This window comes from Sceloporus undulatus, chromosome 4, assembly GCF_019175285.1.
Source record: "Sceloporus undulatus isolate JIND9_A2432 ecotype Alabama chromosome 4, SceUnd_v1.1, whole genome shotgun sequence".
Lineage (NCBI taxonomy): Eukaryota > Metazoa > Chordata > Lepidosauria > Squamata > Phrynosomatidae > Sceloporus > Sceloporus undulatus.
In genome coordinates, this window is record NC_056525.1 from 14,941,111 (window position 1) to 14,960,706 (window position 19,596).

Here is a 19,596-nt window from a genome sequence, read left to right on the forward strand (position 1 = left end):
AGTAGTAGTAGTTGTTGTTGTTCTGAAAAAGGCATTGTGAGTGAGAGAAATGTGGTAGTTAGGAACAAAAAATACCCCAATGACAATATACTAACCATCTGCCTTTATTTTAGTTCATAATCATGACTGGTGTGTCCTTGAACTGAATTATTAGGAGCTGTCCCCCCAAAATATGCAAACAATGGGAAATTTGTAGAAATGTGAAAACCTTCCTGATTTCAAGATCACTACAGTCAGTCATCCAAGAAACTGACAGGACATAAGGCCCAATCCTGAAGCATCTCCAACAGTTTAAAGCTGGGATATTTATGATCCCTTTGGTTCTGAGAACCTCTACCAGTGCACTTTGTAGAAGCAAGGCATTTGTTAAGTCAAACCAGTTGTCCCCACTTCAGTCTCAAAAGTCCAGAATTGGACAAAACCCACTCCTATTCACATGAAAGCTAAAGAGACCATGGTTTAGCCCCATCCAGAGCATGCCCAAATGTGTTGTTTTTGTGTATTTGTGTTCTTCAAATCTGTAACTGCCCTTCAGTTCAAAATCCATTTGAGGGCATCAAGGAAATCTTTCATGGTATCCAGTGCACTGAGATCCTCTGCTCTGTAGCTTTAAGATGCTTTCAGTCTACAAGAGGTGAGTGCCAGAAACTCCTCCAAGGTGTGCATTTCTTAAATCACTATTATAGGCGCATTACAGACCGCCCGTTTGGGGTGGCCTGTAGGTGCTGCTTTTCCCGGCGGATCAGAGCCTCAGCTTCCAGAGCAGCAGCCTCCGAGGCCCCGATCCACCTCTTTCCAGGCCGTGGGGAAGCGGCAAAAGGCTGCTTCCCCGCGGCCTGGAAAGGGGTGTCCTTGGGGCTTCATGTCCCAAGGACACCCGATGGCGGTGGGAAGGAGGAGAAAGGGGCCACTCGGCCCCTTTCTCCCTTGCTTCCCTGGCGCAGCCGTCTAAAGGCTGCGCCAGCGACGCAAATTGCAGAAGGAGCTCCGTTTCAGAGCTCCTTCTCACACCATGGAAAGGGCGCTCTATACATCCGCACCACCCCGTTTGGAGGCAGCGCGTTTGTGACGTCATAATGGCAGCCCCCGTGTGGAACGGGCGCCGCCATTTTGTATGTCCTGGGGACGTACTAGGGTTAGGTGCGTGTGTAAGGCACGCACTTTGCCTAAGCCTAGTACATCCCCAGGACGTACTTTACACTCGTCTGTAACGGCCCATACTTAGTTTCTTGCATTGTAACAAGGGCTTGGAAAGTAACCTTTTAAAAGTAATCTGTTCCCACTGTTCATTTAATTATTTGGAAAGCAATTACTTCCCAAGACTTGCTACAGTCTTTGAAAAATATTGGATTACAGATTGTAATCAATCCCCATTGGTATTCATTGCTTTTTGTTACTCATTGGTGATCACTGTGGTGTTTTACTTAGAATTGGTAAGGTGGCAGCATCAAATCTTAAAAAAAATGTAGATGAGGATGCTTTTTACAGTGCCTTAACATGCATGCTCTTCAAAAGTAAATCCTAATCATTACTTTTTACATGAAGAGTGCAAGTTCATTCCCATTCATTGGATTATTTTTAAAATATGACTTCATCACAGTGTCAATAGCAAGAAAAGTAACTTGTTAAAGTTATAGTTACAGTTACAGGTCCCAACCATCTACTTCTTGGCTCCTGATCTCAACCCAGAGGCCTTTCAACCTTTTCAGCTTTCAGAACTTGACAAGGGAAAGTGGAGCAGGGGGATTTAGGATGGGAGAATTTCTAAACCTATTTATGCATAGGGAGCATCTCTGAACCTGTGACAGGTTTCTGTGAGGGCTGGACAATATTTTGTGCCCCTTGGACTCTGTGGGGACTGAAGAAAATGCCAAAAAACAGAGCAAAACTAGAAGCAACTAGTCCTGGTTTTGAAAAAAAATTGTGGGTTGTTGAAGGTTAAAGAATACTGTGGGGCATGGGGTTGCAACTTATTTAAAAGGTGAGCTGCTGCCCTGAAGGATTCTAGGAAAGACAATTCACCTTTCCTTTGCCAATGAAAGAGTAGTTTAAGAGAAGTGGAAAGCTTCAGAGCCCACAAAAGCAGCCTTAGAGAGCATTATGTGGGTCTCTACTTTGCCTACCCAGTGTTTAAGTGATCTACCCCCACCCATCCCCGAATGCCACTTTCTATAGCTGTGATAATTTTTCTTCAGGTAAAAAAACAACAACAGCTAACTATCTTTTTTCTTTTTTAAAAAAATTCCAAAGGCCAAAAATTGCCTGTCCCTTCCATCCTTATTTAAAAGAAACTTCCAGGTGGTCACACAAGAGCAGAAAATATTATCGGAAAAGGTGAAGTCAATGTGACATGAACTTTTTGCTGGGTTTGTGGTAAAGCCTAAGGGAGCCAGAAGGGAAGGCTGGAACCCTTAAGAAACCTGTAAACTGGAATAAGAAAGAATAAAGAGAAAAGGAGAATCAGCATCTTCCCATGGAGAGCCATTAATGAAGAGGTCTAATATACATGGACAGATCTCAACTTGGCGCTTATGTATAATTCCAAAAGCATCATACTTTATGCTTCTCAGCGAATTTCAGATTCCTTCATCGGTTAGCTTTCCTCACTCTTTCGACCATGTTGTCAAAAGACATTAGCATCGCCTGGGAACCTAAGGTCATAGGAACAGCAGAGAAGATTTTAAAAAATGGGGACACAGGAGGGAATATGCAATGGATTTGGGCGAGATACTGTTTGATTCTTTGAGATGGTTTTTAAATTAGACTGGAATTAGGTAACATTTTTTAAAAGAGAGCTGAAAGTGGTCTGAGTGAACCATCACTTCCTGTTATGTACACACACCCCTACATTTTTGGTCCCACTGTCATCTTTGTTCAAATCTGTTGTGCAGATGTTTAGAACAATATTGAAAATAAACCTTGAAAATCTGGTTTAACTGAGGTCACCATGGGAAGAGTATCATTCTTTTAAGCCACCTTTCTGGGGAGAATTCTAGCCTTCTCAAAGTACCAGCTGATAGCATAGGAAAGTTCTGGTAGTTCTTAAAACATCTTTACTAGGTAAAATACAATAACTGGAATAATCTTAATCACAAATGCACATTTTGGGATTACATATGGTTATAACAGGTTTGCTCCCTGCACACCTGAACTATTTGTATGGCAAGATCATCCTGGATTCTTATATACCCCTTTGGCCTTTCTTTGTCCCTTTGGTCCCAATGAATGTCCCATAATTCAATCCCACCTTGTAGTTTGTCCTCTGGTTCTGTTTAGGTTCTGAACTTACTCCAAAAATGGCACAATATGAAAGCTAGTATTAGACACCAGAGAGCCAGTGTGGTGTAGTGGTTTGAGTGTTGGATTATGACTCTGGAGACCAGGTTCAAATCCCCGCTCAGTCATGGAAACCCACTGGGTGGCCTTGGGCAAGTCACATTTTCTCAGCCTCAGAGGAAGGGAAAGACATGCCTCCTCTGAATAAAGCTGGCCAAGAAAACCCTGTGATAAGTTTGCCTTTGGGTTGCCATATGTCAGAAACAACTTGAAGGCACACAGCAACAACAAATTAGGCACCAAACTGGCCAAGGCAATGATCTGAACTTTCAATTAAAAACAAGATAGAGTGAATTTCTGGGATATATGGACAGATAAATAAATCTGTGTGAAAACATAAGCATAATAATAATCTTTCTGTGATGGAACCCTCTCCAAGTTGCCCCTTCATTTCCAGCCCTTTGGCTTCTATTACTCATCTTTCCCTTGAGCCCTCCCTACATCTGGTACTGAAGCCTCAAGGTGACCATGATACTGGACAAGTGGCTATGCTGATCAGTGTATTCAATGTGGTAAAGTATGACCAATTATCCTTGTGAATTATTTGAAAAAAGAGGTAGAAAATAAAAACAGTAAAGATGTATTATACAGTGGAGCCTCTGTTTGGGTGGAGATTTGGTTCCTCCCCCTCTCCGGACGCTGAAAACGAGAGATGAGTGCACCCCATATTTTACAATGGCAGTGATATTAATGTGCATGCTTCTGTCATGTACAAATTCACATCAACCACCATTGAATAATATGGGGTGTGGCAATCTGCAGGTGGTTAAATTCATAGATTGGAATCTCACTGATAAGGAGGGCCGACTGTATATCAAATAAACTAAACATCTAGCTATAGTCTGATTTCACACAGTAACTTCTCAGTTTCAGACATGGTGACTCTTCTCCCTTGAACTCTCTCCACATTCTCAGCTCCAATTAAACCTCCTTCAGTTCTCTTCCCTTCACCTCTTCCTAACCCTATCCAACCCCTTTATGGACAACGCTCTGGTTTTTATATTTAGCCCCTCTTCACAGCATCCCACCAGCTGTTAATTGGTTGGATTTACTTAGACTTACCCAGCTTTGCACTTTACAACACCCTCATTTATTTGTCTTCAAGATGCAGAACTACCCCCCCCATCCTCTTTGTGCAGGACTGCAATGTTTAGTGTCGATCTCTGATCCTGTTCACACACTTGTGCTACCAAAAGTGGACATGCATGGGGTTTGTTTGGCTTTATTTTAATAAGAGGGTGACTGGCAGCCTGCCAACCCTTCCCTCTTGCTTGCTGTTATGAACTAATCAGTTTTGTTTCTTTGGAATGTTACCCTCTGCGAAACTGTCTGCTCTACCCTTTGTTCTTCCTGTCAGCTTTCATTAATTTATTAATCAAACACATTTGGCGGAGGGTCGACAGGAAGGCTTAGAAGTTGTGCTCTACGTGTACAAACTGCTTTGCATAGCACAACAACCTCAAACTTCACACACACCCATTAAAAACACAAAAGCATCTAGTTGCTTTTGGCCATGCTCTGCATTCCTGGGGTTTCAAACACTGAAAATAAAAGTAATAGTGCATAATGCAAGGTATTCCTAGTTGTTCAAGCAGGTGCAGAGAACAAACTATGGGACAGATGAACTTTGCCAGCTGTGCAGAGTGCTGTCACTTCAACAAGTACCTGAAACTTAGAGAGAAGAGACACATACGTGTCTTTTATGCATACAGGCCTTAGGTTCCAGTGTTCTGAAATAGTTTGTCCTTATATTTACTTAACCCACATCCTGGCAGGTTTTTAAAACAAAATCCCTTGAGTGCCTTGATCTGGGGTATTAATCTGACCCCAAAGAAATTCCCCAGATTTATTAGATAGAAGCTGATTGGTAATTTCAAGATGCTGAAGTCTTTCTTCATACAATGTCACTTTCTGTGGCACTGTGTTTGCAGTGTGCACAATAATATTAATACACTCCAAAGGAGCTGTCTGTTTGGGATTGACTATTTCTGAAGCCTAAGGTCACTCTCTTTGGAGATCTCTTTCTATATCATTTTGGAACTTTTAAAAAAGATACAGTATCGAGACTGAGAGACAGAGTGTAGGTATGGAAAAGGACTACCCCTTTGTCCCTACTCTTTCATTTGCCTTACCCATAGTAGGGGCTGTTCACACTACATTATAAACCAGTGTGCAAACTGGTTTAAAGGGGGACTGATCCCATTTGTGGCATCAAGGAGGCAGGGTTTAATGTGCATGGGATGAATTATGGCCACCCATTTGCTCTCTCCCTGCCAGCCAAGTGACATACAATGGGTAAAAACACCAAATACCTTTTTAACAATATGAACTTTAATGCATTAAAGTTGGAATGGTCCCATGCTGGAGACGGCAGGCGGTGGGGAATGCATTTTACTGCACAGTGGGAACACCGCTGCCACCACCGAGCATCCCCATCTCATTCTGGAAGTGTTCCCCAGGGGTGATTTTTGGGAATGCTTCTCAAGTGTTCCCGAAAATTGTCCCCTCTGGAACACTTCCAGAATGGGCTGAGAACGTTCGGAGGCAGCATTCCCACTGTGCAGTAAAATGTGTTCCCTGCCGACTCCCGTTCCAGGAATGGTCCCTTTAAGAATGCTATGTGACCATTCCAACTTTAATGTGGTAAAGTTCTATGTCTCCTCTCCTTAGGGATGTGTGTAAGTCTGGAATCAATAATATCCTATATTGGCCAAATACCCAGAACCAAACACCAGATCTCCTGAGGTGCAACAGTGGTTTTGAGCAGCTGCCACTCTCCCTTTGGGTGGGTGGGGGGCCATAAAAACAGCAAAAGAACATAAAAACAACGAACACAAAAGCAATAGATCTTTGGGGACAATAATTGTCTCAGCTGGCTTTTTTTTTTTTTTTTGGCTTTTAAAACAATAACAAAAATTGGACATTGCTTGAAATTTTGTAATGTTGTTTAAAACACTTCAGATGACTGTAGTAAAATGTCTGCATAGTAAGTCTAGTTCTTTGGTGACTTTATTCCGGGGGGGGGGGATATTTTCAGAGAGGGAAAGGTCCTGTCTGCTTGGATGAGTGTGCAAAGGCCTCTTGTCTTGAAAAGGCAAAGTCCTCATGCCTAAAAATACATCAGATTTCCCCCCTTCCCTTCAGTGAATGGCCACCAATTGTACGATCTCCCCCCCCCCCCAAGATAATACATTCCTTGCCAGAAAGCAAATCTGCTACAGTTCAATAACATTCCTTCATGAAATCATCGAATCTCTGTTACTCTTTCTGTCTCAGTGACGCCAAGTATTCCAGGTCATTGCACAGGCTAAGTGAACAACCTCACAAATGCAGAAATAACACAAACTGAGAATGTTCCAATTTCCTTCTGGTAACACTTTAAAGGTGGGGGGGGGGGGGAGAGGAATTGAGAGAGACCAAGACAGAAGAGAGTAATCAAACCTGCCCTCACTGTCGCTTAATCCATTGGGCCCACATTGCCTTTTTGGTGTATGTTTATTTCAATATTTGAGGACACTTGACGGCTTTTCTTGGCATGACCTCAGCACCCCTCTGTCATTATTCAGCAGTCAAAGTGTTTTCCTATGGAGCATCCCCTGCCACCATTTATTCAAGAATAGCAAAAGCCCTGTCACAGAGTGACAGCAGAGATGTGCATATGATGAGTTTTTGTATTGCAAGGAAGGAATGGAAGGTTGGGCCATAAAGAGAACACAGAGAAAAAGACACACAGAGAGACAGATATTGTAGCCTGATCTGGGAGATCTATATTGCCGAGCCCTCCTGCCATTCTCAGGATTCCTCATCATTGGTCATGCTAGCCAAGGGCTGCTGGGATTTGGAGTCCAACAATATTTGGCAGGCTGCAAGAGTCTTTCTTCTACTGTTCAGGCTCAAATCATCCACAGTCAGGAATAGGGGACCCATCTGGTTCTCCCTGCGTAAGTAGTGGATATATACAATCGTAAATTAAAAGGATTCACATCTTGGATGAACTGGAAGAGGTAAACACAAAACATCACTGCAAGGGGGAGGGAGAGGAGTGAAAGCTGCTACTTGCTTCTGGGGATGCTAGTCACTGGCTGTTCTTCAAGCCTCAAACAGAGCCCCCCCCCCCAAAAAAAGAAGGAGGGGCAACAGTTAATAAATGTAGAGATCCAACATAGCGTACTGGTTTGAGTGTTGGACTCCGACTCTGGAGACTCAGGCTTGGTTCTCAGCTTAGCTATGGACCCCACTGGGTGACCCTGGGTAAGTCCCATGCTCTCAGCCTGGAGGGAAGGCAATGGCAAACCTCCTCTGAACAAATCTTTCCAAGAAAAAGCCATTATAGGTTCGCCTTCAGGTCACCATAAGTCAGAAACGACTTGAAGGCATACTACTACTACTACTACTACTACTACTACTACATTGGTCTGGGATGGAAGAGCTTAACCAATTTTGGATTGAATGTGTCAAATAAGAAAATAATAATAATAATAATAATAATAACAACAACAACAACAACTTTATTTATATACCGCTTTTCCATAGCGATCAAGGCGGTTCACACTGCTATCAAATACACATAAAGTCAAATATTATTGCACATTATATCATAGTAAATAAGACCACAAGCAAATATGAATTGAACAAAGTTCCTTAAAATCACATATAAAAACATTAATAACATCTGTCAGTCATAAAGAGTATCTTTCAACAAAGGAATAATTTCTATGAGGAGTCAGAAGAATATGCTGACTGGAAAAGATAGGTCTTTAGGCTTTCTTAAAGGAATCTAAAGAGGAACTAAGCCTTATCTCCTCCAGGAGTTTGTTCCAGTATATGGGAGATGTAGATGAAAATGCTTTTTGGCGAGTTGATGCCAATCTCGTCTTAGGATATTCAAGTAAGCATTTTCCTGTAGTTCTGAGACTGCGGGGTGGATTGTATGGGGAGAGGCATTCCTTCAAGTAACACGGGCCCAAGCCATGTAGGGCTTTATAGGTGATAACCAACACTTTGTATTGAGCCCGGAAGCTAATAGGCAGCCAGTGAAGAGATCTTAATACCGGTGTTATATGATCTGATCTAGAAGTACTGGCAATCAATCTGGCTGCAGCATTTTGAACTAACTGAAGCATCCGAACCTGGTACAAAGGTAGCCCCATGCAGAGCGCATAATCGAGAGGTTACCAGTGCATGTACTACTGTTTCAAAGTCCTTTCGGTCGAGACAGGGTCGCAGTTGGCGTATCAGCCGAAGCTGATGCCAAGCACTCTTGGCCATCGCATCTACTTGAGATGATAACTGTAAAGATGAGTCCAAGAGTACTCCCAAACTGCGGACTCTGTCCTTTAGGGGAAGCGTGACCCCATCCAGGACTAGATGACAAATTTCCCTGACAGGACTCGGGGTACTTATCATGAGTACCTCTGTTTTCTCTGGATTCAATTTGAGTTTGTTTTCCCTCATCCAGCCCATTACTGACCCCAGGCAGGCATCCAGAGGAGAGGTGCCGTCTTTAGTCACTGTATCAGTCGGAGACATGGAGAGATAGATCTGGGTGTCATTAGCATACTGATAACACCGAGCTCCATGCTTCTGGATGATCTCTTCCAGCGGTTTCATGTAAATGTTAAATAGCAGGGGTAGGCAACCCTTTTGAGCCGGGGGCCGGGTTGCTGTCCCTCAGACAACTGGGGGGCCGAAGCCAAAAAAATAAATAATTTAATAATTTAAAAATAAATAAATAAGCCGGGACAAATGTAGGACAAAATTTTTAAATGGAGGGCACTTTTTAAATAAACATGGAGGACACGCGAAAAAATTTGCTGATTTTTTAAAAAAATGTTAAGATAAATGTATGTTTCTGAGACTTCTATAGACAATTGCCCCACCATGCCCCTCGCGCGAGACGCCAAAGGCCCTGGCGGCAATCGGCAGCAGGACCGGGCTGGGGCCGGTCCCAAGGCCTCGCCGGGCCGCATCCGGCCCGCGGGCCGCAGGTTGCCTACCCCTGTTAAATAGCATAGGGGAAAGAATGGAGCCTTGAGGGACACCCGATGTTAGCTCTCTTTTACGAGAGCTGCTATTCCCCAGCCTCAGCAACTGGAATCTTCCCGAGAGGTAGGAACAGAGCCACTGGAGTGCAGTACCCCCAATACCCAGCTCTCTCAGGCGTCCCAGAAGGATACCATGGTCGATGGTATCGAAAGCCGCTGAGATGTCCAAGAGCACCAGCAGGGACATGCTACCCCTGTCGATACTCATACGGAGATCATCGACTAAGGCAACCATGGCAGTCTCAACTCCGTATCCCGCTCTGAAGCCAGTCTGAAATGGGTCCAGATAATCGGCTTCATCCAAGACAGCTTGGAGTTGAAAGGCGACAGCCTTCCTAATCACCTTGCCCAAGAAAGGTAATAGGGAGACCGGTCTGTAACTACTAATCTGCAAGGGGTCCAGAGATGGTTTTTTCAAAATTGGTTTTACTATAGCCTGTTTTAAGGCAGATAGAAATGTCCCCTCTCGGAGAGAAGTATTAATTATAGTGAGTAATGAAGATTTTATTACTTCTCCTCCCTGAACGGTCAACACCGAAGGGCAAGGGTCGAGAGGGCAAGTAATCCTCTTTACACAACCAAGGAGCTTGACCATGTCCTTGGTATTCACAAACTCAAAGTGATCCAGAATAACCTTGCTTCCAGAGACACTGGACACCTCTTCACATGATTCTGTCAAAAAACCGGCATCAAGATCAGCTCTTATCTGAGAGATTTTATCAGCAAAAAAGTCATTAAAAGCATCACAGCAGGCTCTAGTTGGTTTTAGTAAAGGGTTTGGGGCGGCCTGCAATTGAGTTAATTCCTTAACCACCCTGAACAGCTCTGCTGGGAGAGACTCAGCCGATGCAATCAGTGCAGCACAGAACGAATTCTTTGCTGCATCGATTGCCACTCCATAGGAACATAACATGTTATCATGGAGTGTCTTGTCAGATAAATGCTGGTGTTTCCACCAGTAGCGCTCTAGTCGTTGTGCAGCCTGCTTCATTTGGCATAGTTCTAATGTATACCAAGATCTTCTATTTGGAGCGGGCTGGTAAGGCTGCTCGGGAGCGATACTGTCTATTGCTCTGGTAAGGTTCTCATTCCAGTTGTTAGCCAAGGTTTCAACAGAGTCGCCATCGTTCCCAAACATAAATCCCTCTAGGGCTTCTTGGAATCTTTTGAGTTCCATCAGCCTTCGAGGGCGGACCACTGTAATGGGTCCTCCACCCTCGAGGGGATTTTGGATAGAGGCTTTCAGTCCAACCTTGAGCAGAAAATGATCCATCCACGACAGGGGGGAGATATCATTTACCTCCGCCCACGGATGTTCTCGGTCCATACTAAAGACTACATCAAGTGTATTACCAGCATGATGAGACAGGCCCATGGCTGTCATGGAAGCCATCAACTCCCGAGCCGCACCCGTTAGTTCTTGTGAACTGGCCCCGAAGGGGATGTTGAGGTCCCCCAGGACAAGGAGCCTGGGGGACTCCAACACCAGCTCCGAGACCAGCTGTGTCAGCTCGGCCAGGGAGTCTGTTAGGCTACAGGGTGGACGGTAGACCAACAGAATCCCCCGACTGTCTTTGGCCTTTAGAGTCAGGGAAATGCACTCGATGTGTCTCAGGCGGGTTACAGACCGCCCTCAAGCTGCCGTTTTCCCGCCGCCGACATTCGCTGCGGAGGGAAGCCCCAGTGGCCAGACCGCAAGGCTTCCCAGCGCAGCAAAAAAGGAGCGCCAAAATGGCGCTCCTTTTCAAAACGCAGAAGTGGCGCTGCAAGGGGTGAAGCGCGCCCTCGCGGCATCACTTCCGCCGCGACACGTCTGGATGCTATGCATCCAAGACGTCAAAATGGCGGCGCCCATGTGGATGGGCGCTGCCATTAAGGACGCGCACCGCGCGTACTAGGAAGAAAGGCCGTGAGGAAGGCAAGACCCTTCCTAACCCTAATACGACCATTCCTAACCCTAGTATGTGCAGAGCGCGTACTTTATGGCGTTCTGTAACCCGCCTCAGTTTCGGAACTGGGTTCCTGGTCAAGGTGATGTGACTTTTATGGACAACAGGCACTCCTCCCCCTCGCCCACTTTCCCTGACCTGCTCCTTCACTATATACCCAGCTGGGAGGGTTTTAGCCCAGGTCACACTGCTATCCTCTCCCAGCCAGGTTTCAGTGATACATGCTAGGTCGGCATTATTGTCGTCTAATAGATTGTATATAATATGCGACTTATTTTTCACTGACCTAGCGTTACATAGGAGCAAGGTAAGGGTCTGTGGTATGTTTGGGACAATCCTCGGTTCTTTCGGGTTAACTTGAGGGATTACTTGAGGGAACGCCTCTCCCTACATAATCCCCCCCGCACACTCAGATCTACAGGAAAACCCTTACTTAGCTACCCTAAGGTGAGACTGGCGATCACACAACAAAGGGCATTCACAGCAGTGTCGCCTTCTCTATGGAATGCCCTACCGGAAGAGATTCGCCTCAGTGGAATGGTGGAAGCCTTTAAGAAGGCTCTAAAGACTCATCTCTTCCTACAAGCCTACCCTCCCAATTCCGTCTGAGACCATCTCCCCCCCGTTGTCTTGATAAATAGTAATTCATGGTTTAATAGTTTATTATCTGTTATAATATGTTTCTCATCTTGTTTCAATTCACTTCTTTTAATATGCATTTAGTTGTGGATATTTAATTGTTCTTAATGTTTGTTTTTAACAATATTGTACACCGCTTTGATCGTAGGAAAAGTGGTTAACAAATAAACAATTTATTATTTATTAATTTATTAACAGGGTGACTGGAAGACAGGATAGATATTAAGAATCGATCTCGTTCCACATTAACTGGTAAATAGGCGAGAGCATAGGCAGCCAAATTCACACAACTACCCGGATCATCTTGCTTGCTATGCCTTGAAAGAGAGCACTGCTATTGAGAGAGACTCCAAGCCAAGATGGGCATTCATTCCTGGAGTGAAAGAGAAGGTGTGTTGAGATTTAGAGGAAAGTGACAAGCCCAGAACACTGAAAGCTGGGTGTGGTTGATTGGAAAACTAATCGTACACATTTCAGGTTTAGGGGAAGAAAAGTTGGTCTATTCCTTTTGTGCCATGCTTGGACACAAGATTGAAATGTAGGATGTGTCCTGGAAAAGGAAGATATCTGGTCACCCTGCTCTCGGGGGCCTTTCACACTATGCAAACACAACACTATGATGCAACTTTAACAGCCATGTTAACATCCAACGGAATCCTGGGATTTGCATTTTGGGATGTGGCACTTGGAATTTTCAGCCATAGGCTCTAATGCCTTCTGAAACTGGAGACCCAAGGACTGTGTAAGATGCTGCCATGACAGTTCAAGTGGAATCATAGGGCCCCCAATTATGCAAGATCAGCGCCAATCTGGAAGGCTCCAACATAGTCAAAGGAACCTTGCTCAAATCAGTGAACAATGGCGTGAGGGGATGGGATTAATGCAGTATATACCATCTGTGTATATCCTTCATGCATTTGCTGATCTGATGGAGTAAAAAGCTTGTTTTGTTGACATCAAATAAAATGTTTTTGACATTCAGTTTGTTAACTCCCCAACAAAACAAAAAATGGTTAATGTACTTCATTAACCCTGAATAATTCCAAAACCAAAATTTTCTATCTGAGGAACAACATTCTCTATTTGCACTCATTTTAATGACTGAAAAAATGAATCACTTCCGACTAACACTCTTCTCTCTTGTTAGTTCAGCTGTGGTGAACTTTGCATACTACTATGATTGCAGAAAAAAGATCCATGTAAATAGCAGCAAAGCCATTTAGGTGATACAAAAGAACATGAAGACAATAAAAGTTTGAGCTGACAGAGGTGGCATTTACACTGATAGAAATCCTACAGTACAGCAAACTGGACACTATCAGAATGTGTAACTGTGTTTGAGTTCTTGAATTGTGAATTAGCCAAATAAGCCAACATCTAGCTTTTCTGCTAACACAGTCAAAACACCCAGCAAGAACATGTAGTAAAAACCCATTTCTCAAATGGTGGTGAAATATAAAATCATAGCCTCCACATTTTCCAGTTTTGCCAGGGATAATCCCAATGGACAGTCCCAGCATAGTGTAGCAATTTGAGTACACTGGAAGACCAAGGTTCAAATCCCCACTCTGTCATGGATGCCCACTGGGTGACCTTGGGCAAGTCATATTCCCTCAGCTTCATAGGCAAGCAAAAGCAAAAATCTTAACTGATCTAGTCTTTTCAAGAAAACCCTGTGATAGGTTTGCTTTAGGGTCACCATAATTCAGAAACTTTTGTCAGAACCACATCACCAAGAGTCCAAATTAATCTTATGCTGTCCCACTTTTCCAGTTGCTTTTAAAATTTCTGTTTCTCTCTCCTCCCACTTTCTTCCTTTATCCTTAGCTTACTTCAACTACTTCAAACTGAATTCAAAGTGCAGAGATAGTCAAAAACAAACTGTTCTCCTAGTATGCATGGTCTTCCTCATTAATATCTTTTGCTATCTTGACCACACTCTGATGCTGCTTGACCACACATGTTTCAGTTTTCATCTGTGAAATGTTGTCTGGTATGATTAAATGAACAGTTTCCATTATAGAATAAGAACAGAACTGGCCCTTGGTCCTCAAACTAGAATCTAATTCACTTCTAAATAAGAAGAGGCAGAGTCTCAGGATGTATAAAGAAAATATTTTGTTTAAGAAGTGAAAATAAAATAACCCAACATGTTTTGGTCAGGAAATATTTCAACAGCCTTCTTCAAGGGAAATCAATTTGAAAATCAGCCTGTAAATTTTTCAGTAAAGCTACTCTTACCAGTGTGATAGTAGCTGTTCTACCTCTTACACCAAAATCAGCTGCAAGTTTTGGAGACACACTTTTCTGAAATCCCTAAATAATCACCTGGAAATAATGATATGACTTTGTTCATTTTCAGATTGCTTTCCCCTTAAGACATGACAGAAACATTTTCACATATGAAAGGGCATTGGTCCACTATTTTATTTATTTTAAAAATATTATTTGAAATAAAACTTCATGCTATACATCCTGAGATTTCATCTCTCCTTCTCACCAGGTTTCATTGAAAGTGTCCTGTTTCTTCTTCTATATCAGTTCATTCCTGCTCTTATGAAACTTTCATCAGATTCCATCATGAGGCTTTTACATCTGTCTTCTAATTCACCCTGAATATTGCTGAGATTTAACCCATTCCTAGCTACAACTGGAAAACTCTGGCAGCTGGAGCAAAGGGGTGATAGTGGGAACAAATACAGTAAAATACATTTCTTTAATCTTGGAGCTAGTTCATTCCTACAAGATCATCAACTCTTTTAGCTGTTCCATTTTAAATGTGCATTGTAAGTTGCTTTGAGTCCCATTTGGGAGAAAGCTGGGACATAAATCAAATAAATAAATACTGACTGCAGCATCAGGGGGCAAGTTATGTTTGCAAAGGAGCTGCCATTGGTGAAATGTAATACAGGGAGTTTTTCCAATTGCTTTTCATCAGTTGACGAGTACTGTATTTGACCAGAGCTGACACATTCATCTGTGAGTAATTGAGCCACCAAATGGTAGGTGCACATATGTGAACCAAATCTCATTTTAAGAATTTATGATATTTACACACACATGCACACATTATTCTCATCCAATTCTTCTTTTAATATTAAAGCCCATGTGGCACCTAATTTTCAAAATTCTAATTCTTCAGATTAAAATTTAGGATATTTTTAAACTGAAAAAAGACAAGCCACTGAACTGGGATTGGAATCCAGGGAGTGTTCCTTACAGTTGTCCCTCAGAGGAGCCAGATGCTTAAGTGCCATTCTGCATGCAACCACACCCTAGATCATAATGGTTTACAGTGAAGGACTAGATTCAGATTATCATAGCTTGAAATTGGCAAAAAAAAAAAAAACCACCCCAAAAAAAAACAACCCCAGACCATACACCTTGCTCTCAGTACAACAAGGCGTTGTCCTATGAAATAAGGTGGAGAGGGAAAACTTTTGACTCTTCCAATGTTTCGGGAGAGATCCTCAACCAGCCCATACCAACCAGTAGGCCTATGACTATGATGACAACAATGATTACAACTACCAATACTACTCTATGTGTGTGTCATTAAGTCAGCTGTAGACTTGTGGCAACCCAACAAATTTCATAAGGCTTTCTTACGTAAGGAATATTCACAGTGGTTTGTTATTGCATTCCTCTGAAATACAGCCTGGTATTCCTTGAGGGTGTCTCATCAAAGTACTAAAAACAGCTAACCCTGCTTAGCTTCCAAGATCAGCTGGGATCTCATACTTTCAAATTATTTGGACTGCTGCTGCTGCTAACTTTACTACTACTAACTCCAGCTGGCTTACAAATTAAAATGATGTCACCATGATGTGATAGTTTGAGCACTGGACTACAACTCTGGAGACCAGGGTTTGCATCCTTGCTCAGCTATGGAAACCCACTGGGTAACCTCAGGCAAGTCCCACTCATTTAGCCTCAGAAGGAGGCAAAGACAAACCCCCTCTGAAAAAGTCTTGCCAAGAAAACTTCATTATGACCTTCAGGTCACCAGAGGTTGGAAACAACCTGAAGATATACAACAACAATATAACTAAAACATACAAAAGACCAACTTTAAAATATAATTCAATTGCCAATAAAATTAAAAAATGAGCAACCATCAATAAGTCCCTGTGTCACATCTCCACCAGTCATGCCCATGAATATGGTGGGGCTGAGAATGGGAGGTCTGTTGCTGATATCAGGGTCTGGTCAGGTTCAATGGTAAAGTAAGGAGTTGTTGGAACTGTAGCCTAAAACATATGGAGGATTAAAGCTCCTTTCCCACCCATTCACATCCTGCTCCAAAAAAATCATAGCATAAGCACAATCAAACTTCTACACTAATTTGAATTGTCCTTCTGTAGTATCTTCTCTCCATTTTAACATGAGTAGGTGTACACAGGTTTCCAACATTAGCCACTTGGCTTTCTAAGATACAGATGAACATAAAACCCTAATTTAAAATAAAGCTTCAGAAATGGGTGGTTATTGCTCAAAAACAAGACACGGTGACTATGAAACCATCTCAGATATCCACAATTGACTACAGCTTTGAATTTCACCTAGAATTCATTTAGTTTGATATTTTAACTATCCTAGTCTCAATTTAATCCAATATTTAAATGGCTGAAACAAACACAGAACTGCAGTTTCTTGTTTCTTTTTTAAAGGAGGATTTAAAGTACATTTAATGCACATGGGGGGAAAGCCCCATCAAACCATGTCGCTGAAAGCATGAGAACTTGCACTAATAAAACCCAAGACGAGACAGCAGATTCAGATTTATACATTTAACTCACTAATTTTCTCTGATATTAAAGTGACATTTAAATTGCTCAGTATATTATAATATCTTCAATTTGATTTTTTAGCTGAGCTGACTATATCTTTCCATTTCCTTCTGGTATTAAGTGGTTTATTATAAACTGACATGGCTACTTCTCAAGAAAGTTTCATATTCACATCTTGATCTCCTTGCTTAATAAAACCTTTATGACAGGAATGCTTCCCAGTGACAGATTTGAAAAGTTTGATTCTAAAAAGAGTTTCTGAATGGAAAATCAGGGCCTGTTCGCCTATGTTACTTGGTGTGTATTTTTGACCCACATCTTCACCTAAGCGAAAATGTCCTTAATGAACCATGCAAAACCACATCTTCAACAGATTTGTGAACTGAAAAGTCTATCAGCCTTCCAAATTGGGAGGCAATAGATTTAGGTTATCCAAATCTGGCAAATATAATCTTTCTACATTTAAATACTGAATATTTAAATATTAAAATACCAACAGTCATGTTATTATTAGTTATTCAGCAAGTTAAAACACATAAAAATCTTTGGAGAGCTTTTTTCAGGGGGAGAGAGGAGCGGAAGTTGGCTAGGCATCAATTGTGAAAGATCAGATACCCCCCCCCCCCCCCAATTCTCTTCATATACAGTAGAAAGGCCAAAGCTTTTAGCTAATGTGACCATTTGGGGAAATTATTATTCCTGTTTTAAACATGTTTTAAACTGTGGTTTAAATTCCCTTTTAGTTCTAACTGGACTAGGTCCATTGAATTCTTTACTTTTATCCCCATGTTGACTCATCATTGAACAACTGGTGGAATTAATCTTTGCCAGTTGGGACTAACCAACAAGATGCCAACTGTAGTTTATAATTGAATTATGCTGTAATGTTTTATCTTGTTTCAGTTTTTATTTAAGACCATGTTGAAGACAGGAGATTGAGATATATCCAGACAGTAGGGGGCTGTGCAGACTGCCCCTGAAGGGGTGACCTGCAGCTGCCTCCATCTTTCCCAGATCGGGGCCATGGCAACTGCACACTGCGGCCTCGATCTGGCCTTTCCAGGGCACAAAAAGGAGCCACAAAAAGTGTCTCCTTTTTGCGCCCTGGAAAGTGTGTGATAGTTGCGGCGCTGTGGCTTTAAGGTGCTCCTTTTGTGATGTGTCATGTAAACGTGGTGCCAGAGAAGCGCCATGACACTGCGTGCTATGTGGATCAGCACATGGCATCATGCCACCATGGAGGCGGGATCAAGGCATGCGTTGTACGGATGCCACATCCCGACTCTGCCCCCAGGCTGGCCTTATTGGCCGGCCTGCACAGCCCCTACATCAACTTTTAAAATAGCTTTTGTTTTCTCTGCTGGCTGGGGCTCTGGAAGTTTTTCTATATCTGGAAGACTGCATAATTCCTATGCTGGTTTTAGAAGCACATAATATGCATAGGTGGAGGAGACACATAGGATCCTACATATGGTCGCCACTACTAATCTCTATATATTTACAATTCAGTTGTGAATACAGTGGGCCCTTCCCATCCATAGAGGCTTGATGGCCCACTCCCCCCACAGATGGGAAAAACTGTTAGAACTCAAGCCTATAGTAGTCAATGGGGGGGTGACATGCACATGCCACCATTGGCTACTATGGGGCAATTTGAGGGAGCACCATACTGTGGATGGTTAACCCGCCAATACAGCAAACTCACTGTACATTGTATGTACACTGTACATACAACCTGTCCATTCCTCCCCAAGGGTTAATGCATGAATGGAGGACGAGAGCTGTGTATTTCTCACATATTTTAATTAATGAATTAATTCTATATCTGTCATGGCCAGCCAAGAGTAGGTCTCGGAGGAGGAGGAGGAAGCTCCTCCAGAGCAGGAGGTAATTGAGGCTACACCAGGTGCTCATCCTGCTCCAGTACAAGAGGTAACTGAGGCTACACCAGGTGCTAATCCTGCTCTGCCAGAAACCAGCCCTGATCTCCCAGCCCCAGTGGAGGAGGCTCAGCCAGGTCCTAGTGCTGATGAGATTCCTCTGGTGGCACAGCAGCCTAGTGGTGACTCTGGGGAGGAACCAGGCCTGGATGTGCCTTCCTTTAAGCAAAGAAGGGCTGAGAGTGCTTGCAGGCGTAGATCCAGGAGGATTGCAGAGAGGCAATTAGCAAATCAGCCTCAGGTGTCATGGGGAGAGTTTCCCTTACTTAAGGAGCAGAGAGACATCAACTCAGTACCAGAGTTTATTGCATGATCCTTTAGTGTGATTGCTGCTGGCACTAGCTTCGTGTATCCTGACTCCTTGTTGCCTTGACTTTGGAACGGACTGGCCTCTTGTTACCTTCTGGCTGCCCTGATCCTAGACTAGACTCTTGTTACCTTCTGGCTGCCCTGACCCTGGACTGGACTGACTACTCTGACTTCTGTTCTCCTGACTTCAGCTTTGGCTTTCGGATTGCTCTCTAATGCTCACTCCTTGCAAGGTTTGTGGACTGTTTCAAATTGCTGTGCTAAGCCATTCTTATTGGTGTTGTTTGGGTGTGCTGGCCACAGTCCTGGACAATATCCCACATTTTTCCCCAGTGCAAGATTCAAGGTCCCTATGTATATCCTCTAAATATTCCATTTTCATTCTTGTCACCTAGACCGTGCGAATAGGACGTAAGGGCTCTTTCACTGCATAGTAATTGTGGTATGGTTTCACTTTATCTACATGGCAACATCCTCAAGAATACAGAAGATTGTACTTTGGTGAGACACTCAAGCTCACTGACTGAGAATTTTAAATACCCTTTCCTAAACTGTACCTCCCAGGATTCCATAGAATCTAAACACAACA

At 43.0% G+C, this 19,596-nt stretch overlaps 1 protein-coding gene across 7 annotated transcripts in view; it reads right to left on the reverse strand.

The window, feature by feature from the left end:
• CDH4 (cadherin 4) overlaps positions 1-19,596 on the reverse strand; it is a 1,166,202-nt gene that overhangs the window by 880,589 nt on the left and 266,017 nt on the right. The window lies entirely within an intron of this gene.